Source organism: Diceros bicornis, chromosome X (genome assembly GCF_020826845.1).
Source record: "Diceros bicornis minor isolate mBicDic1 chromosome X, mDicBic1.mat.cur, whole genome shotgun sequence".
Lineage (NCBI taxonomy): Eukaryota > Metazoa > Chordata > Mammalia > Perissodactyla > Rhinocerotidae > Diceros > Diceros bicornis.
This window is the reverse complement of record NC_080781.1, coordinates 121,214,118-121,239,419: the sequence shown is the minus strand read 5'-3', so window position 1 is coordinate 121,239,419 and position 25,302 is coordinate 121,214,118. Positions and strand designations below refer to the sequence as shown.

At 41.1% G+C, this 25,302-nt stretch overlaps 1 pseudogene; it reads right to left on the bottom strand.

Moving 5' to 3' along the window:
- Positions 1-3,889: 3,889 nt before the first annotated feature.
- Positions 3,890-25,302, bottom strand: part of LOC131400368 (uncharacterized) — a 380,884-nt pseudogene continuing 359,471 nt past the window's right edge.

Here is a 25,302-nt window from a genome sequence, read left to right as displayed (position 1 = left end):
GATGCCTTTCTCTCCCAAATTTTAGCCCAGGGCACAAATGACCACAGGGATAGGAGGAAGGAGAGAGGAAGCTGAGGCATTGAGAGGTGCTGCAGGGCAGTGTAGATGAGTAAGGGAGGATGTGGTTGAGAACACAGTTTAAAAATTTACCCATATGGGATACATGCAGAGTCTAGGGAGCATGGGGTGACAGACTTGAATGGATATCATTCCCTGCAACATCTGACAAGACAAGCCCAAACGTGGAAGAATGGCATGGAGAGTACTACAGAGACTTTGGACAAATACCAAAAAAGATAGAGAAAAGGTTCCAGTTGAAGTGAATTCAATTAACCTCAACAAGGATTAATTGAGTACTTCATCTATTCTAGCAGACAAAGGTGGATAATCTAGCTGAGAACAGAGAACTTGATCTACTTCCGTCAGTGGGCCTACCAACCTTGAAATAATAGCATCGAGTCTAATTCTACCCTCTCCCTCAACCACCGTATACCCAATCAATCATCTATCTTTTCCTTTTCATCCATTCCCATGGCTACCAGCCTAGACCAGACTATAATCAATCAACCCAGTCAACTAATAATCTTTTGAGTCTATGATGTATATATGAAATATAACTGATGAAACCATACAATGCCAAAGAAAGCAACGAGACATTAAGAGGGATAAAATTTCAGAGAAGGGGGATTGCTGTGGTCCGAGTTGATTAGAGAAAGCTTAAAGTCAGACAAGGCAACTGAGCTGAGCCTTGAAAAGTTGCACAGAATTCAGACATGTGGAAAAGGAGGCATCTCAAGTGAAGGAATGAGCCTAGTAATGGCATACCTTATGGAATACCTCATTCTTATATTTCAACACACAGTGGCACTAAAGTGGAATCTAAAACTCTGCCCCCTAAAGATAAGGTGGGCCATCAAGAACGGTGACAAAACTTCTTCTCAAGCTGTGTGATCACTAAAAGCTGGCTGAGCATCTTTAGATTGCTCACTTACATTTAATTAATGTGAAAGGATATGCTGCTTGATGGTCTCTTGTATCCAGGGAGACTGTTACTTATGCTAAAGATAACATAATCATGTGTATGGGAGGGGAGTGACACCCCATACTCACATCCCCAAAATAGCATCCTAGTGAAACAAATCCAACATGAAGAAATAAAGGTGGCATCCATGTCCATATTGAGACCATAGTAAGAGATTTTACACTTCACTCATACCTTTGTGAAATTCTTAAGAAATTAATATAATGTTATTCATTTCTGGTTTGTTTACCAAATCTGCACCAACTTATCTACCACAAATCACGAAATGTTCTGCAGGACAAATATGCAAGCTAAGTCTTGGAAAATCTCTCTTTTACTATATCTTTTAGAAACTAATTCAATCTAAAAAGCCACTATTGAATATACATACAATTCTGCACTTTCCTGTCCAGATGTGACATTCTTCCTCACCCCAGCATAGTCATCTTCATGACGGGTAACCAACATGAAGGAAATGTACACTGATAAACTCTTTCCCCACTGGTAATTATCTCTTTGTACAGGCGTACCTCGTTTATTGTCCTTCATGTTATTGACTTTGCAGATGTATTTTTTACAAGACCCTCCACCAGCAAATAAATTCCGACTCACTGAAGGCTCAGACGATGGTTAGCAGTTTTTAGCAATAAAGTATTTTTAAATTAAGGTATGTACATTGTTTTTTTAGACATAATGCTATTGCACACTTAATAGATTACAGTATAGTATAAACTTAACTCATATGCATTGGGAAACCAAAAAATTCATGTGACTCGCTTTATTGAGACATTCCCTTTATTGCAGTGGTGTGGAAGTGAACCACAATATCTGTGAGGTCTGCCCGTATTACCACATGCCTTATCACGTGTCCAATAACCTCTACAAACCGTACAGTGGTCTCATTAAGTATGTCAACAGGTTCTTGGATCAATACAGATGCATTGAGGTCATTTGAAATTTTAAAACAACACATTGTGCTCACCTACACTGATTACTCTTTCACAGCAATGCTGGCTTCCATTCACAATCTGTCCCCACAAGAGACAACACCATGTACTTGAGACACTGGTCAGTGCATGAATGACGGCATTCCTGCCGAAGAGCCTTTAACAGGAGAAAGGCTGGCAATTGGGCAGTATTGCCTAGAACAGGGGTGATTACAGACCTAACAAAACATGCAGGAACAAACCGCTACAGCCACATCTCAACCTATCATCCAACCGTTAGGATAAACGCCCTCTTGCGTTCCCACAATGACTATCCTGTGTCCCCACCTCTAGGGCCTGGGCCTTGCTTGCTCAACAAGAGCCCGCAAGCCCATTGCAACCATGTGTCCTTCTGGCCCCCTTCTGGGCAGGACACCCAGCTGCTGGGATTTGTAACGATCCAGGGCCTGGCCAGCCCGGATCCTACCTTATCTCACTCAAAGAACATCATGTCTTAAAGGGACACAGATCCCCTCCACGTGAGCTACTGTTCCTGGGAATGATGGTCGTACCAGGGACAGCCTCTTGGCAAGCATATAGCCTTTGTGTCCCCTGCCTATATAAGAAACCCCCTCCCTGCTCGTGGTTGTGGGTGCAGGTTGCTGTCCAGCCGGCCACCACGGGCCCTTCCTGTAAGTAGCTCCCAGTAAACCTCTATGTCTCATTCGCCGTCTTCGGGTCTTTTCTTCGGTCTCTCTGCAACTTATCCTGCACTGCTCACCCAGTTGCTCCTGTGGCCAGCCACCACCAAAAGACATATTTTTCCTTTGAATGAATGAAACCCATCCCAATTCCCAATAGACATGATACCCTGAATGTGGGCAGTAGAATAAATGGCCCCTCAAAGATGTCCACATCCTAATCCCCAGAACCTGTGAATATGTTATGATACATGGCAAAGGGGAATTAAGGTTGCAGATGCAATTAAGGTTGCTAATCATCTGACCTTAAAGTGGGAGATTATCCTGGATTATTCTGAGTAGGCCCAATGTAATCACAATGATCCTTAAAAGTGGAAGAGGGAGAAAAAAGTAGAGAGTTGGTGGTTACCAGAGGCTGGTGGGTGGAGGAAATGGGGAGATATTGGTCAAAGTGTACAAAAACTTCCAGTTACAAGTTCTGGGGATCTAATGTAGAGCAAGTTGATTACAGCTAATAATACTAATAATACTGTATCACAAACTTGTAAGTTGCTAAGAGAGGAGATCATAAATGTTCTCATCACAAAAAAGAAATGGGAATTATGTGACAGGAAAGAGGTGTTAGCTAACTCTATGAACTCTATGATGGTAATCATTTTGCAATATATATGTGTATCAAATCAACATGTTGCACACCTTAAACTTACACAATGTTATATGTCAATTTTATCTCAATAAAGCTGAAGAAAAAGAAAGAAATCCCCCCACCCTTTCGTGTTCCAGGAAATGGCTTATTGCAAAGAATCTCCCTTCCCCGTATGACTTAGGTAAGACTTGTGCATGACCCCCTCGTTCACCTATGACAAGGCCAGACACGGACCCTCCAAATTCTCATTCTTTGTCTTATCAATTGAACTGAATTGTTTGTTCCCATTAACCAATCCGGACATAACACCAGCTAACTTGACTTGACCAAACTTTAGTCCAGCTTTGCCTCTCCCGATAGGTCCCTGAAATTTGACTCACTCTCAGCTTGAGCAAGCATCAGAATGCAGAATGGCCCCTCCTTAACAATCCTTCCCAAAAATCGGTTGCCCACAGAGAAAGCCATTCCTTAATCAACTGTCCAATGATGCCACTTGTTCGTCCCACTGCCCCTCACCTGGTTCTTTCTAGCCTTATTTACTCCTTCCTATAAAAGAAAAACCCTTCCCACCTGACCTTTGAGACACTTGCAGATCTTATGGTTGGAAGGTTCTCCCTGTGGCAATAGTCCCTCTCCTCCTATTGCAGAAGTCCCCTCGAATAAAGTCACTCCTTACCGAGGTCAGAATTTTTTTTTTATTTGACACGAAGTCTTCCTTGCCTCCAATGCATAGCAGCAAACTAATTTCTCCTTGGTAATCGGGATCCATCACTCCAGTTAGTAAACTAACCCCTCTTTATGCCAGCGTGTTCAGTGGCACAAAGAGACCAAATGTCCAGGTGGCACTCTCAACTTCCAGTTCAGTGGAAACATTTGTGTGGTCCCAGGTGGAAGCATTCCTCCCTTGGTAACTCATATTTCCAAACTAGTAGAGCTCAAAATTCCTGGAATGGAAAGCAAAGATTCAGGAAGTGTGTTATTAGGTGTAATAGTGATTACACCTACACCTACATCCTACCCCTTGATTCCTGGACCCATGTATTCTGGGTATGGGGGCACAGCACCACATTATGGTCTGTGATTTAAAGCATAAACTGTATCCTATGAGACTGAATCCCATCCTAGCAAGCTATTTTCTCCCAATTGGCACTATAACTGAGTCCTCAGTAAGCCATTCCACCTTTCAGTTAGGCCAGCCGCTTGTGAGTAATGGCGGATGTCGTAAGACCAGTTATTTCCATGGATACGAGGCCATTATGGCACTTCCTTGCTGTGAGAGGAGTTCCCTGACGAGACGCAAGGCTGTGTGGATTGCCATGACGTTAGATAAGGCGTTCTGTGAGCCCATGGATGGTGGTGCTGGCAGAAGCATTACCGTCAGAATCTTCCCGTCAGGGAAGACAAACCCATGCCCAGAATATATACCTATTTCAGTGGGGACAAATATTTGCCCCCTCTGTGGTGGAAGAGGTCCAATGTAATCAATCTAGCAACAGGTGGCTGGCTGGTCCTGCAGAGGAATGGTGCCATGTCCGGGGCTAGTGTTGATCTCTGCCATCAGCAGGTTACACACTCAGCAGTAGGGGTGGCCAGGTTAGCCTTCCTGAGGGGAAGTCTGTGTTGCTTTACCCATGCACAGCCTCCGTCCCTGCCTCCTCTTTGTTCAGAAGCTCATTGAGTAAGCAGTCAGGCGGCTGGAGAAAGAAGCTGATTGACATTTACAGCGTGCATCATTTTGTCCACCTGATATCTTCACATTCTGTGCCCATTTGGAGTCGTCTATCCACACACCTCTTCGCCAAACTTCCTCACATCCACACCGCTGACCCGCTGTGCCGGAAACAGCGGAGAGCCCCTTTCCTCCTGCAATGTCCCTCCGACGCCCTCTACTGGCAAAGCCTAACATTGTGCTCGCTGTAAAGGAGAAATGTTTAAATGAATTCTGTCCATTATTGCAGAGCGTGTATTGAGGGATGAATTTGGAGCTAAGAGACAATGCATTGATAGCTAGCACGGATTCCTCACTTCAGTATCATCAGACCTCTGATTATTTGGATTAGAATCTTGTGTGACTGTTGAACCAGTAAATTTTTGAGCCTCAGTTTTCTGACCCTTGGAACATAGCTCAAAGGGTATATTCCCCAACCCGGGATCCATCTGTAGTGTTAAGGGCTTAATACTTGTATGTTTTCAGCAACATATTTCTCAAATACTTGAAAATAAATGGGTCCGTTTAGAATCTTGCCTGAAATCCTTGATCCCTCCTTTTTCTACCCCACAGAACACTTGCTTTACTTAAAAATGTTTTAAAAAGTTATACATTAATTCTACAGTCATGGATGCTCCAGAAAGGCAATTAGGAGAGCTCATCTGCAAACCTATGGCTTTAAGGTTCTCCCCAAGAAAGAAAAACATTGGGAGTTTTTACACTAACATGCCACTCCCCTTCACTCCCAGTCTTTTTGGTGCAGAGAAGGCTTGGCTGATTTGCATTAGGAAAGAATAGCTGGAGCTAATGCAAGTGCCAGCAGCCCGCCTGATGCAACAATTACTTCCTACACCTTCGATTTTACTGCTGCTACGGGGCCTTGGGCATCATAGGAACAGCAGCTTCTGTGATGGCTCAGGCCATCAGTAGATCCTCTAGTACTTAGTGGGTATTCTTGTGCATGGTTGATATCCTTTTATCAGGGTCTACCCAGAGGGCCTAGGTTGGCAGCAAAATGTCCATAAGACTGCCCCCAATTCCCATAAGCCTCTGTGTGGTTTTGAGGCAGGTAGTTTTCCACTCTGCCTAATCAAAAATGCAAGCCCATTGTTCCTCAGCCCCTCTGTATGCAGCAGCCTGGTTCATGGGTACCATTATGTAATAGACCATTTTTGCTTTGGATTAATTCCTCCCATCTTTCACAGCCCACCTTTATGTCTACTCTCACCTCATTCAGACTTCAAAGCCTCTGCATTTATTAGCAACCTCCATTCAGTATCACCCCCAAGACCACCTGTCCCCATGGTACCCCATTCTAATTGCTTTATTCTCTCTTACATCTCTCCCCCTCCTCTCAATCTTCCCCTATAGCACATGAAAACTTCCCTTTTCTCAGTCAGCTGGTCCCTTCCAAGCGTTGAGATAATAACAATTACACTGCCATATTAATAATTCTGAGGGAGAAGTTGGAGTTCAGCAGAGAGAAATGCAAGTAGAAAACAAAAAGTTTGCTAAGCAGAGACTATCCTGTAGCAATAATTATGACCATTATTGAAAATGATTACCTTCTCTACAGGATTTTCAGTTTCCTCTTTTAGAAGCTTCTAATTTTCTTTCTGCCCTTTTCATTTTACAAGCAACTATCTATAAGTGCAACTGAGGTGCCAGGGATCTGAGCTGTTATTCTTAAACTTGAAAGCTACCAAATCTAAGGAATAAATGTGAAAATTGATAATACCATTCATATGCCATCTCTGTGGGTTTTGTTCTTGTTTGTGTTAGAGGCGCAATTTCTGTAAAGAAGGAAAACAAGCTACTGTGTTTGTATTAATTATAAACTACCATACTAACCATTCTTTTCATAAATTGGGGTCCAACAGCCACTAAGAGAAACCTTCCCTCTGTCTGTAACTCTACCCCAAACTGGTTGGGGTTGTAGTGAGAAGAGTCATCACAGATTTTTACTTCCATAAGGGGTAAATTCTGAAGCTGGCTTACTTTGAACAAGTTATTTAATGTCTGTGATTCAGTTTCCTAATCTGTAAAACACACAAAAAATAATTTTTTTTATCCCTGGATGATTGTGGGGGTTAAATGAGATAACCTGTGTGAAAATACCATGTATACACTTAAGTGTTAAACATGGAGGCACCCACACTTTACTGTCACATGATGGTTATAAAACCAAATTTAAGAGTCATGTCAAATAACCAAGTAGCACAAAACATTTCCACCACGAGCTGTTGATATCTTAGAATTTTAAAGCTCTTGCTCCCTAAGGAAAGTGAGGAGTTGAAAGTAATGTTTTCCAGTTTGGTAAGTAATTACCAATTCTAAACAAATCCACTCTCTTTCCGTTTCTCTCCTCCTCCCCATCCCTCTTTCCTGTGCCCACTCCCGCTTCCAATACCATTTCTCTATGAGGTTAGATAAAGTGCTTAGCAGTTCCTAAGCTCTTTGCTTGAGTCTGGTTTCCTGGGAAGTCTAGACAGGACGTGGCCAGTGGTGTGTTGGAGCCGGTTTGTGCTGGTACGAGATGTTTATGCACATTCCTTCCCAACTCCACAGTTAATGACATCCATTGGTAGCTTGAATTGGCCATGCTGGGATTATTTACTCCATAGAAATTGGCAAACACTACAAATCAGTTCTTTTCTTTTTGCCTTTCAGAGAGTTGGTTATTAAACATTTTCTAGCACACATATCCCTTTTGGGTTCTCATTTGCTTAGAGAGACATTGATTCTCTTCCTGAACCAGACAAGAGTGTTTTTGGCTGCATATAACCCAACCGAACAATAGTGTAAAGAGATCTGTGTCATAGCAGGTATCATTGAGGGTCGTTCAGCTTTCCCTTCCTTAGCACGTTGGCCTGGTGGTTCCCCCTTTCAATCCAGGTATTGCACCCCGAGACAATACATTTTGCACATAGCTGCAAGATATCCTGGCAAAAGTGTGTTTAGCTTTTCAACCTCTGCAGTAGAGAACAGCAAGCGAAAAGACGGATGGGATTGGATTTGGGGGGAAAAATCAGCCCCAAATCCATTCGTGATTGTCTCCTGATATTAGCAAGATTCAGAGTTAGTACAAAGAATGAGTTAAAGCATGAATTGGGCAGATGCTTTTATTGTTTCTTCTAGAAACAGTTGTAGTCCCATATTGGTTCCACAGAATATACCTTTATTTCCTCTAATGCCATACTCCCTTGTATGGCCTTAGTTGCACGTAATGATTTTGTTTCACGTTTGTGACTGGGGATGTGAACCTTTGTAGAGGTCATCACAGAGCCACTAGAGCTGCCTGTGTTACTCATATCCAGATGCTTTGATAACCCTCTGTGGGATCCTTGGTATGAGGTCTCCTGTAAGGAATCAAATGTCCTTAGATCCTGACATCTACAGTCCTGGCCAGATGGTGACAAGTTTGGTGAGCCACGTCTCCAGAGCTCTGACCCCTTCTCTCTGACTCCACCTTCCAATGCACAGTGTGCAGGGTTGGTTTGGTTTCATGCTCTTCAGAGAAGAGCAAGTGCGAGAAAACACTTATTACAATGACCAGCCTTTGAAGCTGCTCTCCGAGGCAAATTGCAATTTATAAACTTATCACGGAAGTGTTCAAACACACGAAAGTTGACAAGCAGTACAAAGAAACTTCATGTTCCCATCATCATGTACAATAAGTATCAACCCGTGGTCCATTGGGTTTGATCTCTGCCCTTTCCTCCTTCCTACCACCATGGGATTATTTTGAAGCAAATTCCAGATATCATAACATTTTGCTTGAATATATGTGAATATGCACGGGAGCTTTTTTAAAAGAAGGAACAACAACTTTTATGAATGACTTTCATTAAATATGAAATTTACAGTGAGTAGCTGCTTAAGGCAGAATTTTTTTCCTTCTTTGTGGGGTAGGGTGGGTGGAGGTGCAGAAAGAATACTGGTGACAGGTTCTTCCTGTAATATTTTACGGAAAGCTCTGTCCTTTCTTTATATCATACATATTTGTCATCTCATCTTGATTATAGAATCTCTAAGGAGAGAGAGTGCTTATCATATTCACATTGTATCTTCGGCTTTGCCAGGTTTGATTGTTTTGCAGAAACTCCAAGCCTGTACCGTTTCTTGTTTATTCGGTTTTTCTATGGTGTCAGCCTCATATACATAGTTTATTCTCAGCTATCTGTTATATACCAATGTTTCAAAATGGTGTTCGTTTCTGGGCTTTGGTATTGAAAAATGAATTGCAAGTATGGGGCCTTTATTTATAATTCTGACTCTGTATTCTGCCTCTTTTATTAGACTACCCTAAGCTCGAGTATCTGGTAAGAAGTTGCCCTCTTTATGAAGGAAAAAAATCAATACATTGTTGGTAGTGTTTTTTCAGATGAAATGAATGGATTAAATCAGCTTTTACCTTATTACAAAGTTTAGCTTTGAACAGTGAATGGAGGTCATAAGACCCCAAGAACTGGGTGTCTTCTGGAAAAATGCAGTGACCTGGTCTCATTTGCGATGAAACGGCTCCAGCCAGTTCCTTCGTTCTCTGTCCTAAGCCGTAACTGGAGGCCGTGCTGATGACGCCTAGCGTTTGCCTTCCTCCCAGGCAGCTTGTGATGAAGTAGGCTAACGGTCAAGTAAAGGATCTTATGCTAGTGAGCGTTAGGATTTTACTTCATAGTTTGCAAAGTGCTTTTTCATTATTTATTCCTCACAACCTACTTATGAGATCTCCTGCCTGTCTTATTTCCCACATTGTGGCTAAAATATGACTAACCTATGTTCATAAACGCTTCAGGAAGCTGAAATGAATATAGGTACTTTCTGACATACAAACACCCAGCATTCAAAATGGTCAGCCTATCCTGCTCTTGGGAATGGGGGATGCAGCTCTCCTGGAGGGTGAGAAATAATTTCATTTTCCTGTGTGTACAGTGGTCTCGGGGACTTGCAGCCCAAGTTAAGAATGGGAGTTAAGAATGAGGCCAGTGAGGGCAGGTGTTTATACCTTATTGCTGCTCAACAGAAGATTCCTATTTCCACAAACACATTGTTCACCTAGGGCTTCTGCACTCAGACAAGTTCACAAATGCCCATGTACCCATGATGCCATTTTCCTTACACTTCAGCTGTGGTCTATCATGGCTTTTGTATTTTGGAGTATACTACACCATTTACAAAACTGGAACTGAGTTCATTTACCCATAGAAAACTGCCTACGTGAGGGAAGGACATTTGGCACTTTCGCAGCGTGCATACTTGGGACAATTATCTGTTTTGCAGTAGCTCCCTTTTTCTTTGTCTTGAGTTACTTATGTTGATATTTGATCACATTCTCATCCAGAGGAGTTTCTAGAATAGAGCAGTCTTTAGGTAAGGTCTGATTTGATGACACAGTAAGAGATGAGGGGCCTCTGTCTGCTGTGGCTGCCAAGGTAATCACGAATGGGAAATAGAATTTTATTTAGAGCCTCTTTGTGCTTGGTATGGAGTTAGGTACCTAGGATGCCATGGCTCCAGACTACTTGTAGTACATGGTGTATCCTGTCCATCAGTCCAGCATTTCCTGTTAGTTGGTGCTTACAGATAAGTACAGTCAAGTTGAAACGTCAAGCTAAAACAAAAACAGGAAGATAGAAATCTATTTAAATTATATATGCAATATGCATATGCAAATATGAGTTCTCTGGTGATTTGATTTCAGTTAAATGAAAGTCGGTGCTATTTAGTTTCAGAAGGTAAAAGATTTGCTGCCAGAAGAGTTGTATCTAAAAAGAAAAAATCTTTGAATTGATATTTTTTTCTAATTATTCTATAGATTACATGAACCAAATGATTTTCTTGAAAGATAGAATTTTACAGAGAAAGTGCTCTAGAGTAGATGTCAGGAGACTTGAATCCCACTCAGATCTGGTTCTGATTTTCACTAAGTAGTGGGCCCTTGGCTGAACCACCCAGCCCCTTTGGGCTTATTTCTTCTCGTGTCAAATAAGGGTGTTGAACTAGATTGACTCTAATATTTCTTTGCAGCATTAAGACTTTCTGCTCTATTCCAAAATGAAATAGATAGTAACAGGCCAGCTACTGACATATATGGTTTATTGCCAGAAAGCAACCAGAGGATCTTATCTCAGAGGATGGCACTGGAACCTGTTCCCTCCTTTTCTTCTTTCTCTCCCAGCAACTCATTCCCATTTGTGTACCTGTTTTCTACTCAAGACATGTACGTGCCAATGTGAGTTCAAGTGCCATAGCAACAGTTGGATTCGAGGCTTTTTCGTGTTGTGCAGCTCTTTCCTATTTCCTTTCTAATGACCCTGTCTAACAACCCAGCTCTTGTCCAGGTACAACTGAAAGTCTTATTCCAGCTTCCCATTTGAAGGCTGATCAGTTGGCTGCCTAGGTTACCAGGAGCAGGCTGTTCTTGGCTTTGCAACCAGTTCATGAATGTAGCTGTTTCATTGCCAGCAATGCTTTACTGAAGCAAGTAAAGAAAGGAAAAGGGTCCATGTTCACTGAAAATGAAACCACCTGCCAGGTCTTTCCTAGTGAGAAGTGTTGTGACACTTCTTCTCTAGAAGCATGAAGCGTAGTAACTATATTTCTCAAAGATAATTGATAAAACTAGAAAAGCTTAGTCAAGGGGAGGGGCTTAATAGTGTCTTTTGACCATCATTAATGATTGAGATTATGGTTATGTAGACATAGCTAAGAGAACAGAGAAAATACTAAATAGATACCTTCTTATCTGTTTTATGATTAGAGCTATACACACACTTCATAGTTTGATTTTACTCAACTATGAACTCCTCGAAGCAGAGACTGAATGGTTTATCAGATGGTACTAAAACAGTATTTTGTACATGGTAAATGGCATCCTAGTTGTCCTCCAAAGAAAGCCTGCCCTCTAGGGGCAGGCTGCTTCAGGTGGGGGCATGGGGACTTGGTGTTGATACCTGGGATTAGGCACTGTGGCCCATCTGCTCTACGTGTAGAGATGAGAATAAGCCCATTGGCACTGCCTAAGCCAGAAACTCGAATCAGAAGCCAGACAGATAGACAGTGCATCCATAATAAAAATATGAAGGGACCTGTCCAAGATACAGGATTCAGGTAATTAAAATCTGGGTTCAGTAGCCAAATCAGAGCAACAGGAATCAGTTTGAGCTGTGGGTAGGGTGGCATGTTTTATAGGCATCTGGCTGGCTCAGGCATCTATTACAAAATATTTGTCAAATTTCTTTGAGTAAGTAAGGTGAATGGAGTACTATGTCTAGTTGTGGTTAAATTATGCAGTTGGTGGCATTCTTGCAATCATCAGTACATTTGTTAAGTGCTCACCAACCTCCTCTCTTCATGGAGAGATGGGAGGGACTAGGGGATACATATAGAGGCACTGGGGTGAGAAGCAACATCCTCCCTCCTAACTGTGGAAAAGGAGAGGAAAGAGAAAAAATTCTGATGCTTTTCTTTAAAATAAATTGGCCATGTCTCTTTCAATTCAGAGTGTTTGGCATGTACAGTAAAGCACTTCAGAGTAAGAGAATAATTGAGATTTATATGAAAAAGGGAATGGAGAAGCTGACCTTAGGAACATAATAATTTAGGTTTCAAAAATATCTGAAGGCTAAGAAAGAGCAAGTGACAACCAGGGACTGGAGAGAGTTGAAGATGTTTTCAAAGACTGGTAGAATGCTTTGATTGGCTTCAACATTAGAAGTGACTGAGCTTCTAAAATAAGAAACTTGTTGGGTTATGGAGACCAGAGATAGGCACTTCTTGAGCTCTAGCTGCTTGCAGCCATCATTTAATAGGTACAGCCATAAATTTCAGTACAGCCAGAAAATGGAAAACTACTTTGCAGGTAAGATCGAGGCAAATCTATAACTAAAGTTACTGAAAAATGTTTAAGGAGTATCAAATGAAAACAGGAAGGTGTAGAACAGCTAGTATAGAATGATCCTATTTTGGTAAAAATCTAGTATATGTGTAGAAAACAGTCTGGAAAAGAATACAGCAACATAATAACAGTAGTCATTTCTAGGAGTCTTTTACTTTCTACTTTCTACGTTTTGTGATAATGTGACTTTGTATTGCCGTTATGAAATCATAGTATTATTTGGAAATCAACTTGGCTATATTGAAGATCCCCAATATTTAAAAGTATTGAAAAATTCCAAACTTTGAAAAAATTTAAAAATATTGAAGATGAGCTAAAAAACAGTTCATGTTCTTTCTTTCTTTCCTTGGAACTCATCAACTGAAGTTTTTACAATCTAGTGTAAGTAAAGACTCACTTTGTGGGAGGGTATATGAAAATCAAAATATAAATTGTTCAAATATGATACATTTCTTAACTTGTGAATATACGTCTTTGATGATCTCAATTTATATGTGGAGAAATTTATATTGGTTACTTTGCTTTAAATTGAGGGTTTTAATTTTTTATCAGCAACTAGGTAGTTTTTCATATTCTCTGTGGTGAGAGTTTGCAGCAGCATGGAATGTAAAATTTGGGAAGTTGGCATATGGTGTTTAATCCATGCAAAGACTTTGGACACCATGCACACAAACTGAAATGAAGTTTATTAAAAGAGGTTAAAAAAGTGTCACTCCTATTTTTTGTGTTTTCTTATTTATTTAATTTTTTTGCAAGGAAGAGGATATTACACACTGTTCCTAGAATTTATGGCATTGAGAGATATAGGAAGTGATTGAGTAAACAATCTGTAGATCTTGGGCTCTTATTCTGGAGTTTTATACAATATATGCAATTGTTTGCATTTGTGAATTTTTCTGGGTTGAAGTTCTTTTCACATATATCTGACTGTCAAGGAACACAAGACCCAAAGCACGTTTAGAATCACTTACCTGGAGGGAGTTTGAGGTTCCTCCAAATATTTTTCATATTTATTGTAATCTATTGTTCATTAATATAATCTAAGGCATAACAGAAACAAACAAGTGAGTGCATATAAAGCATTTGTCAAAATTCTCCCTGGCTTCCTGACCCATGGAACAAAGGCCACCATGATACGGAGGTCAAGTAAAAGCCATGGCGGCTCTCTTTCCCTCTTGAATGTGAGCAGAGATCCTGCGTCTAAAGTGGCAGTGTGACCGTTACCATGTTGTGTGCTGGTCTTCTGTTTACTTTGATGCTCCTTCTTGGAGGAGACCAATTTTCTTCTTTGTCACATGGCCTGTGCTGCTGGGCTGCCCATGGAGGGGCACCTAGATATCTCTACAATCCTGAGCCAATTTCAGAGTGCTTGTGTCAGTAGTTAAAAGGAAAAAATTATAAGTGGGATTCCTCCATGATTTTGATATGTAATTTGTTTTTTCCATGTGCTCTTATCTATTCATGAACTACTTCAAATTTACCTCAAGCTCTGACTCAACTGATGAAATGACTTTGGGGTAATTTCATGGGTTACTACTGGACAGGATTTGTTGTATTTGTGCATTTTATTGGCTTATGAACTAATTCAACATCATTGAGGCCCTTAGTGGGCTGTAGGATGGCTGATGTAGGGATAGTTTAATTGCTTTCCCTGCACGTGACATAGAATGGCAATTAGAATGATCTATTCTAGACGCCTCTGGATTCGGGTTTGCCCTCTCAGCCCATTGTGCTTATTCCAATATCACAGTATAAGAATTACTGACTGCTGCTAGGCGGGCCACCTAATATTTTGGATTTGGGTTGGATTTCTGAGCTTTTCTTTCCTCTTCCTTCACATTCATATTCACTTCTCAACAACTTGCTACTTCTTATCAACTTGAAATGTTGAGAAGTCCTGTACTGCTTCTTATTGCCTTGACCAAAGAACAGCAGTGGCCTGATGCCCATGAGATTCACTGATTTTCTCAATCTGCATCATCAGTCAGATACAACTGGCCTTATGGAATGCTGGAAAGGCCTGTTGTAGACTCCACTCCAGTATCAGCTTGGAGACTACAGGTTGTACAGTCAGAGTGCTGAGCTACAGGATGCAGAATATGGTGTTAGCCAGGAACCAGATAACTGTGCTTCTGCTCTAGGGCCCAGACTAGATGGATTTCGGAACTTGGGGTTAGATGTGAAAATTGAACCTCCCATGATTACGGATGAACTGTCCCCCTCAAGTGTTTTTAGATTGTAGAACTCAAGGGCAAGAATGTTTCTACTAGAGGAAATGGGATATGCCAATTACAGCTTCTACATAATTGTTTTGCCTTGATTCTTCAATTTGTATGCAATATTGTTCATTGGTGGTGTTTAAGGTTAACCTTTAGTCCATAGGTTTCTGAATCTCGAAGAATCACAGCAGTTCTACAGAAGCCATGAACTTCACCTAGAAGACTTCAATTCAAAGAGGCCCCATGTCATCAATCCTTGGGGTGCTGTGCCCCTTGGCTTGGACATGGGGTTGTTTTCATTGTTTATAATATGTGAACTTTTGTTTACACAAGGAACTTGGAATCTTACTTATGGGGAGATTTTAAAATGTGTATATACTGTATTTGTATCCTACATAGTGGAAAGCAGTGGTCTCAGACTGATTGGTCTCTCCAGCAGGCACATTTTCTCTGAGACCTTCCCTCACCTTTCTGTTTTCTGCGTCACTGAGTTTCCAGGCCATAGCTACTTGGTTTGCTGTTTGTCAGCGTATCCTAGTAGAACCAATCTCAGCGTTTGTCCTATTAATTTCGGAACTTGAAACCAGACCACAAGATTGAGTGATAGCCTACTAAGTCTCATTAACACTCTTTTATTACTGAGAACACTATTTAGAAGACCTCCTGCTGAATTCTCCCGAGCTCCCCTTGTTTCTGTGCCGGTGAAGCATGTTTGTTGCTTTGGTTTTGTTTTTGTATTTTATAGAATACTAATGTTTTCCCAATGATTTTTTATTGTTGTTGTGAAGCTCCCACTTGTAGATTTTTAGTATTCACAATGAATTCAAGCATGATCAAGGAAGCTTGTGGTTCTGCCAAGTACGTCATCCAGTGTTCCAGGGCAGAGCTCTGAGTTATATAAACTGACGCATTGTAGACAGAGATTTGATGGCAAGGTGTGGGATCTCCAGGCCAGGATTGAAGTTATGTCCTTTGTTAAGGTAAAAAAGTTAGTAGCAATCCAATACTTCCCTATGAGAAGTGAGCTTTTTGGTCACTTCATGAAGGCCACAAATACATATTTGGGGATTGCAGGGGTGATAGTGGCATCTTTTGCCCCTGTTAGGGGGATAGCAGATCCACGTGGCACTGCAGAAGATCAGTCCAGAAGTCATGACAATGTAACCTGGAAGCAATGGGCACACAGTTAACTCCTGATCGAGCCTGCAGTCAAAGGTTGGTCCCTTGAGTCTAAAGCGTTTCTCGTTATACCACACCACCTGGTCTTGTAAAATCATAGCGAGGGCGTAACCCAAAGAGGCAAGCTAGTGAAAGATTATTTTTAGCATTGCTTGTTCCTTAAAAATTTAATGCTCTTTCTACTGCTTGTATAAAATATCCAGTGAACTAAAATTGCATGTTCTCTGTACAGCTTACCATGGTTTAAACATTCATCAAATAGCCTTATCATCGTGGTGATTAAAATTTCCCCGCATGGGAAAGGAGAGCAAGACTGTGGCAGTCTGTCCCATCTGAAGAGGTGCCATGTTGGGTGGCTGGGCTCGGGTCTCCCCCTGGGATTTCAGAAAGATCTTGGGCTGCAGATGTCAGCACCTCTATTCATGCCGTCCAGTCGAGAGGGGCCCAAGCTGTAGCATCTCATGTCCTGCCTGAGGGATTCCTCAGCACGCAGAGCTCAAAGAACCTCCCCTGGTCACCTATAGCAGCTGGAACTTTAGTTATATCCATATTATTACCCTTTCTGTGTTAAAGAATGTGTTGCCCATTGGGCTGTGAGCCACTCCTATCCAGCTACGCTCACTTATGTACCACCCAGCATAGTATCCCCATAGTGCGTGCCCCTCTCTCCAGAAATTATCTGAAATTCTGTCCTGGGTAGTGGGGATTTTATGAGGGACTGAGGGGTTAGGTGAGCAGATGGCCAGTGACATTTGGGGTATCGCGATTAACCTGACTCCATTTCAGAACACCTTCTCAAGTTCGTAACGAGAGCCTGGTAATGAATCTTTGTCACAATTCAGATAAAGCTTGTAATGCCCAGTTCCACTGGCCCCCAGCAGGTAGGGGAAGTTGGCCAAGTTATGATGTCTTCCCTTGGCCTGACTCCATGAGAGTTATGTGAGTTCAGGTAACCATGATCTGAGAAAGCCAGGGGCACAATGAGACGAAAATTGCTGCTGCTAGTATTTCTATGCATTGTCAACTTCCACAGATCAGGCAGAATTTTGCGTCTATGTTTTCCATGAGAGCAAGGAATTTTGGAACTGGAGAAGTCTTTAGGAATATGAGTGACCTCAAGGTATAGAGTAATAATGGTTCCCGTTTATTGAGGGCTTTTTTTGGTGCCAGGTTGTGTGCTGTTCACTATTTGTAGCATCTCACTTAATCATTACATCACCTGCTGGTAGAAGATATCATCATCTCAAGTAATATTCTTTGAGGTTTCACAGCTAAGACGTAGATTCTAACTTGGAGTCCATGTGTGACTGATCCAGTCTCCATGCCCCGAACCACTAGTTTCTTCTGATTCTAAAAACAAGATGATGGTTTCAGCAGGTGGAAAAGACCTGAACCTCTGGGCCATTTTAGAGATGCAGGCAATGAATACCGGGGTTGCTGTTCTTCCCCATCACAGAGCTAGGCAGTTTCCTTGAATCCCTCACCTCCCTACCTTTGACTCTACACTTAGGCTATACTCAGCCAAGTGTCCCTAATTTTGAAATTATCTTTTGTCTTCAAAACTCACTTTACCTTAGACCTTGTTCCCAGGTATCTGATTAGAGGAAGTCCCTAACAAATTTATGACATTGACATGTGATTGAGTATAACAGTAAATACTCCATTTTAGGAAAGCGTGAAGTTGACACAAAGGACTGAATTTAATTATGGGTCATCAGCAGAGAAGGCCAGCAGGAAGCTATTGGAGTGTATCCCTGTATGTGTCTGTGTGTGTGCTTCTCCATGACCTGTCTAAGCACCCATCCTTATTCCTTAAAGTCACATTTATACAGAAGAGGGGCAGACACTGATAAAAAACAAACAAACAAGCACATCTTTGAGTTGAAGTTTAATAACTGGAGGTTGAGCGCACTGACCAAAGTGAGAATTTACTGGCAAGAAAGCTACCAACTACAGAGACATCCAGTGTGGGTTAGATCATTAGCAGGACTGGGAAGAACACATTTTCCTCCAAGTTCCCCTGTCCATACTGTTGAGTACTTTCCTCTTGCTACGCACAGGGTCCAGAAGACCTGCCAGCTTTACTCCCACCTTTCTGAGGCCTGGAGAAGTAAAACCAAGAATGAGGCTGAAGACACGCTAGTGAAAACCCCAAACTCATCATGTTCCCTACACTAATGGCCAGAAAGCCCTTCTGGTGGACTCTGATGGGCTCTATGATAAATAATTAGCATCCATCTTCTCCCTTCATGCTCATGGTAATCTGAGGAGCTAGGTGCCATCTTGTTTTTCAGAGAAATTAAGCTAATTGCCTAAGGACACAGAGCCAGTAAATTTCAGAGCCAGACTGGAGCATACGTGTGTCCGATTATACAGCTTGTGTGCTCTGACTCACACAGCCCCTTAGGTTGACATGGGACGTATTCCGGGCTGGCGGCGGGGGGGGGGGGGGGGGGGGGGGTAGATGGAGGAACTTTTAAACATTATTTTAAAATCATGTTAATTAATGAGAGTTTTGAAAATAAAAAGGGATAGACGAAATCTACTTTATTTTTGTCATCTAAACCCAAATACTTTTAATATTTTGTTATATTTTCATCTAGTCCTTCCTTTGCAGTTATAATTATTTATGTACTTTCATAAACTCTACCGTGTATGCAATTTTTCTGTGTTTTCACTCAACATATCGTAGCATTCTCTATGTTATTTATTTTTGTAATCTGAATTTTTCATTTCTTTTAAAAAATAGCACTGTATTCTTTCTGATTATAAAAGTGGTTTGTTTTTTACTACAGAGAAATCAAAACTCAGAAAGGTACAAAGAATATAATAAAGAATGAACTGTAATTTCACCATGCAGAGAGAACCACTTGAATTTTTTTTTCATTTTTAAGACACTTTTAAGTATTTTGATATATTTCCTTTCAGTCTTGCTTTTCTTTACACATGCACACGTTTTTCTTTCAACAAACTTAGACTCGTAATGTACATACAATATTTTGATCATGCTTTCTTTGACTTAATATAACAGTTTCCTATGTCATTAAAACACCATTTTTAATGCTTGTGTGATACTACAGCACATAATCATCATTTAGTTAACTCATTATCTAATTTTGAACCTTTAGTTTTCTTCTAGTTTTTAAAAAAATTTTAAAGTATTATTTCAATAAGTACTTTTTCAAATAAGCCTTGTCCTAAGTTTCTGATTATTACCTTAGGATAGGATCCTAGACAGTGAATTACTGGGCTAAAGAGTATGAACTTTGAAAAGACACTTCATGCATATTGCTAAATTGCTTTCAGGAATGGTTGTATCAATTTATTCTTCCATCTGCAAGATAGAAGATTGTCTATTTTGACGACTGCATACATGGAGTAGATGTACAATATATCATTTAAGCACTTCTTTACTTTTTCCAACCCATTCTTGCTATAAGTAAGGCTGCCATGAACATCTGCAGAGCATGGCATTGGAGGCCTCAGACCTGGTTGAATTCCTGTTTCGCCTGCTAGCTGTGTGTGACCTTGTGTATTTGAGCCTTAGTTTCTTCATCTGTAAAATATAGAAATAATGGGTGCTTTAAAAGGTTGTGATGTGAATTGACTAATTATCAATTCAGTCAAAATGTCATATGTTATTGTCCTTTGTCTGCATTTTGACTTTTTTCAGTTTCCCCCGTTTAATAGAATTATTTGATCTATAATTGTTTTGATTATGTGATCTCTAAGCTTTTTTTCAGCTCTGAGGTTCTATGAATTAAAATGGAAAAAGTTGTAGCAATTACAGACAAAATCAACTTGCTAATATTTCCATACTACATTTTGGCTATCAGAATATTTTTAAGAGAATTTCTTAAAAAGTAGAGTGCAGGTAAAATAAGTGGATTAACTTACTATATCATGTGAAATCATTTCATTTTCTTTTTTATGCACTCCCAAGTAAGGAATGAAAAGTAATAAATGTAGAAACTTCAAATATAACAAAGATAAGTTGTCATTTACTAAAATTCCAATGTCTTTGTAAAACTTTCATTCATCTCTCTTGTCTTCTTTAGCTACTTTCCCCCAAAATTGATTTAACTAGACTGCACAGAAAGCCAGTCCTTTGACTATGTAGGCTAAATACACATTTCCCAATGAATGTCTAGGTAGAGTGCAACAGAAGCCTGGCAAGCAGGGAGCTGTCTCTTAACAAGACAGCCTTGGGAGCCCCAGGAAGCACTAGACCTGGAGGCTGATCCCTTTTCCTGGCCTTCTGTTAGAGGGCACCTCCTAGGGACGTTTTGCCTCTGAACCCAAGGAAGCATGCAGCTTGTTTAACCCAGTGTGTCCCAGACCCTGCTGTGTATCCACCTTGGGTGAGTGTGTGTGCATGTGAGAATACAGATCCCCATTCCCAACTGCCCGGATATTCATAAGTGGGGCAGGACCTGCAAATTAGCATTGCAACAAGCTTTCTAGGTGATTCTGATACAACAGATCCACACACCAGCCCTTGGCAGCCATGGACAAACCACACACAAATTGTGCAGATGGGGAAAGTGAGGCCAAGAGAGGCTGAATGGACTTGCTCAAGGTCACACAGTTGTGTTTCCAGTGGAGATTAAAACAATTCTCTGTTTTCTCCTGTTTGATGATAGATGAGGTAGTTGCAAAACAGTCAAACCTTGAATGTGAAGGTGCAATCAGAAGCACAGCCTTTCAGGAGAGACAAAACCAGAGAAAGTTCTGAGATGAGGGGAGGAGGAAGAAACAAAGTGTTTAACATTTCGCTATGATACTATCTAAAAATTTTTTTTCCAACTAATTTTGCTTATTCGGATGACTGTCCTAAATTCCATTTTGGTCAGCTTTTCCTATCCTACACTGAATTTCACAGGTTTTATATACTTTTGTGGGACAGAGAACCTTTTGACAGTAATTATCCGGCATTAGTCAATATCAATGGAATATTTATTAAAATGACATGATGACTAAATGCCATATGGTATCCTGAATTGGATCCTGGAATAGAAGAAAGATACTAGTGGAAAAGTTAGTGAAATCTGAATAAGGTCTGTAGTTTAATTAATAGTAATTTACCAGTGTTAATTTCTTGGTTTGACAAATGTACCATTGTTGTGTAAGATGCTAACATTAGGGAGAACTAGATGACAGGTGTCCAGGAACTCTGCAACTTCTCTGTAAATCTAAAATTATTCCAAAATAAGAAGTTTACTTAAAAAGTACTCTTAAAAAAAATAAACAAAGAGCAGTGGTCTATTTGGAACAGAGAATTATGAAGACAAACTCAAGAAGATAGTTACTTTTCTATTGGGAATTAAAATATTCAGAAATAAAAAACAACATGTGGCACTTCAAAAAAAAAAAAAAGAAAAAATAGTTAAGAACAAACCAGAGCAGTCAATGAAGCAAAGACAAATTGCTAATCAAAGTACTGATTCCTTCTCACCCTGGGGGAAAAATCCTTTAGGAAGATGACTGCTTGATTTGTGTGAGAAAGTTACTTGGGAGGAAAAGCCTGTTATATTCCAGAAGGTAACCTGGCTGAGTTGGGGAGGAGAGGGTGCTTTAATTTCAGGATAATCAAATGGTGATTTTCTTCTTTGATAGCACATTCTGTTTGTACAATTTTCACTGAGGCAATTGTTTTCCATTTAAGTAATCAAGAGAAACTGGAATAACCTCATAGTGGTGTTTATATACAGTAGGCTAAAGTGGATAAACAACTTCAGCTGAAAGATAACTATGTTACTGATATGCTTTCTTTAGCAGCAAATATAAAACAAAATAAGTGATATTTTGTAAAAGTTAGTCATCTTCATTGGGCTGCACTCCATGTTGTAGGATGCGAGCGGACTCAAAAGTTTTCAAACCTCATGTCCCCTTCCCACCTTTCTGCTACAGTGCCTGAAGCATCCTCACAATTCATCCCTTCAGTCAACAAACATTTACTGGGTATGTTAATAGTAACAGCTAAAACCTAAGGAATAATTATTATGGGCCAGGTGATTTGCATGAATTCTTTTAATTCTCACAACAACCACATGAGGCAAGGATGACTTATTATCTTTGATTCTAAAGGGGGATTCTAGAGGGGGAAACTAAGGCTCAGACTGTTTGAAAAACTGTCTAAGGTCAGGCAGGAAGTATGTGGCAGAGCTGGATGTTGAGCCTGGTTTTATCTGACTCTCTGACTTTGGACTGTAACGGTAAAATGCCTAGCACTACGGTGAACCATGCCACAGGGGCAGACGGCAAATGGAGAAGAGGGAAGTTTGTCTGTGTGCCAGTGGGAGCAGGGAGCAAGGGGCAGCATGGTTGGCTAGAGTCATAGATTTGAGAATCAGCCACAGAGTGGTGGTTATCTAAGTCATGGGAAAAGAAGACAGCTCTGAAGGAGGGGAGAGGAAAGGTGAGGACAGAGTCTTGAAGATGCCCACCTGTAGGCAGCAGGAGATGGAGAAGGGTTTGTTAGAGAGTAAGAGGAGGCCAGGAGAGGTAAATATTGGGGACGCGAAGTGCAGAGAGCATTTCAAGAAGTCATCAACTGCTCCTGAGAGGTCAGACGTGATGGAGAATTAAGAAGCAGTGGCATTTAATACTGAGATGTTCGCTTGTTATTTGAGTGCAGGCCAGTACAGTGCGGGGATCAGATCCAGGCTCAGAGGAGTGAGGAGTCAGGGGGCAGTGAGGAAGGAGAGGGAGCAACGACGGTGCATTTCCCAGCCATTCGGTTGGGGAATGTAGGGAGAGAGGAAGGATTTCTCGAGGTTGAGAAGCTCTGAGGGGTGGAGGATCGACTGTTGAGTGAGAAAGAGATGATGTGCAAGAAGGAGGAGGACCCTTGATGAAAGACCCAGAGCAGGTGGGACGGGGAGAGATCAGGGCACGCCGAGCAGAGTAAGGAGCAAGCAGTTATTCGAGTGGGGACTGGGAGCATCTGTGGAAAGGTGTGCCCGACGGAGCTCTTCCTCCCTGAGAGAACGCTCCTTCCCCTTCCTGCTGTGCGCTTCCTTATGTCTCCCGGGTTCTGGATAAGACAGCAGGGCTCAGAACTGTCACTGAGGTCTGGGGCAGCCCGAGGGCACTGTCCATCAGGTGTCAGTGGGTGGAGTCAAAGACAAATATCCTCTTGGTCATCATTCAGGGCCTATTTCATATTAGCAGGTGCGATTTCACCAAGCGCTTCTGCTTTTATTCTTTTACCAACACCACAAAATCACATTATCCCACTGATCATTAGATTACTTTCTCTAACATCATAATCACAATTGCATACCTTGCATACCCACATATACATCACTATTCACTTGGAGTAATCAGTTTTAATGACACTCGCTTCAGTTTCTTTCATAAATCATGCACTTTTATGAGATAATGGAGGAGAAACATCTAATTTTGATCTAAGACAAATGAAAAGTGAAAGCATGTGTCTTTAAATGTATTTTTGTTGGCTTACCACGTCCATTACTTAAAGGGGAAAGAATATCTCTTGACTTCTCCTTCAGAAGTAAATGAGACAAAAGTATAGTGCATTTTCAATACCAAAGCATTAGCTGTAATGTACTGTAAACAATAAGCATGACTGCCCCTTAGTAGGTTTTGTACAAATCTCAATTGAAGATAAATCAATGGTTGTGAGCAGCAAGTGTGATATCCTCCCAACATGTTAAGGAGGAAAATCTTAACACCACACCCTCTTTATAGGAGCAGAATAAAACTCTGAGCCTGCTGTGTTTTCTGAATAGAATAGCAATTTCTTTCATCCAGCAAACATATATCGAATTCCCACTATGTGTCAGGCAATGTACAGAGATGGATAAAACACATTGTCTGCTCTTGAGAAGATGGCATGTTTGAGTTGAGGAAGCAGATATGTATAGAAGTTCATTCACTAGATGATGCTGGGGCCAGGATAAAGGCAATTACAAGGTGAAATGGGTGAATTGAGGAGGAAGTATTACCTAGGGGGTGTGTGTGTGTGTGTAGAGTAGGATTGGTTGGAGAGTCTCACAGAGATTGTGTGGTGGTGGTGTTTGAGCTAAGTCTGTACTGATGAATTGGAATCCCCAAGGAAAGAAGAGGAAGAAGGACACTTTGTCAATCCTTCCCCATTTATAGACTGTTCTCACTGCCCTAGGATTTATCTTTCTCTAAAATCAAGTCCAAATTCAGTGCGGCACAAGAAGCTCTTTAAAATATGGTCCCAGACTGCCTATGGGACCCTTTTAGTCACATACTCTTTGCCTCACTGAACTTCTCTTAGTATTTCCAGAACATATTCTTTCACAGTTCTTTTCCTTTGCATGTACTGTTCCCATCACCTGCAATGCTCATCTCTCTGTTTTCAGCTTGGCAAGGGGAACCTTGTCAATCTAGTACCCAGAGCAAGAGAGAACAGCTTAGCAACCACCCACGAAGCACTCTGGAGCTGCCACTATGTCCCCCGGCCACAGACACAGGTTGGTGAGCTCAGTGAGCATGGCCCATACTCTGTCTTCTGACTGACCTGATGCCATGTGGTCCTGATGCCTAGGACTTTTCCCTGGAGAGATGGCTCCTAAACATGTACTCACTTCCATCTGTAGAAATTTTGAACCCCTTTGTTTTCAGCCTTCCAAAGCCAACCACTCTGGGGAAACTGAGGGAGAATGACATTTCCACATCATAGGTAGGCAGATTATAATTTTCTATTAAGATTGCCCCAAATATAAGCCCTACATTTTGTTTCTCTTGTTATCAAAACTGCCTTCGGATAATTAAGGGAAGATTTGGCCCTCATTACAAAAAAAATAAACGAGAAAAAGAAAGAGCTGATACCTTTCAATCTTTAATCTTGCCCACTAAGTCTTTCCTGAATGAACGCAAACCTTTGTTTGGACTAAGGCCTATTGCCCATCCACTTCAACTTTAATTCTAGGTGCCTCATTATGACTTCCTCATGGTTTGCTGCAGCAGAATTACAGCAAAATAAGTTAATTGTTATGGAGTTGATATGA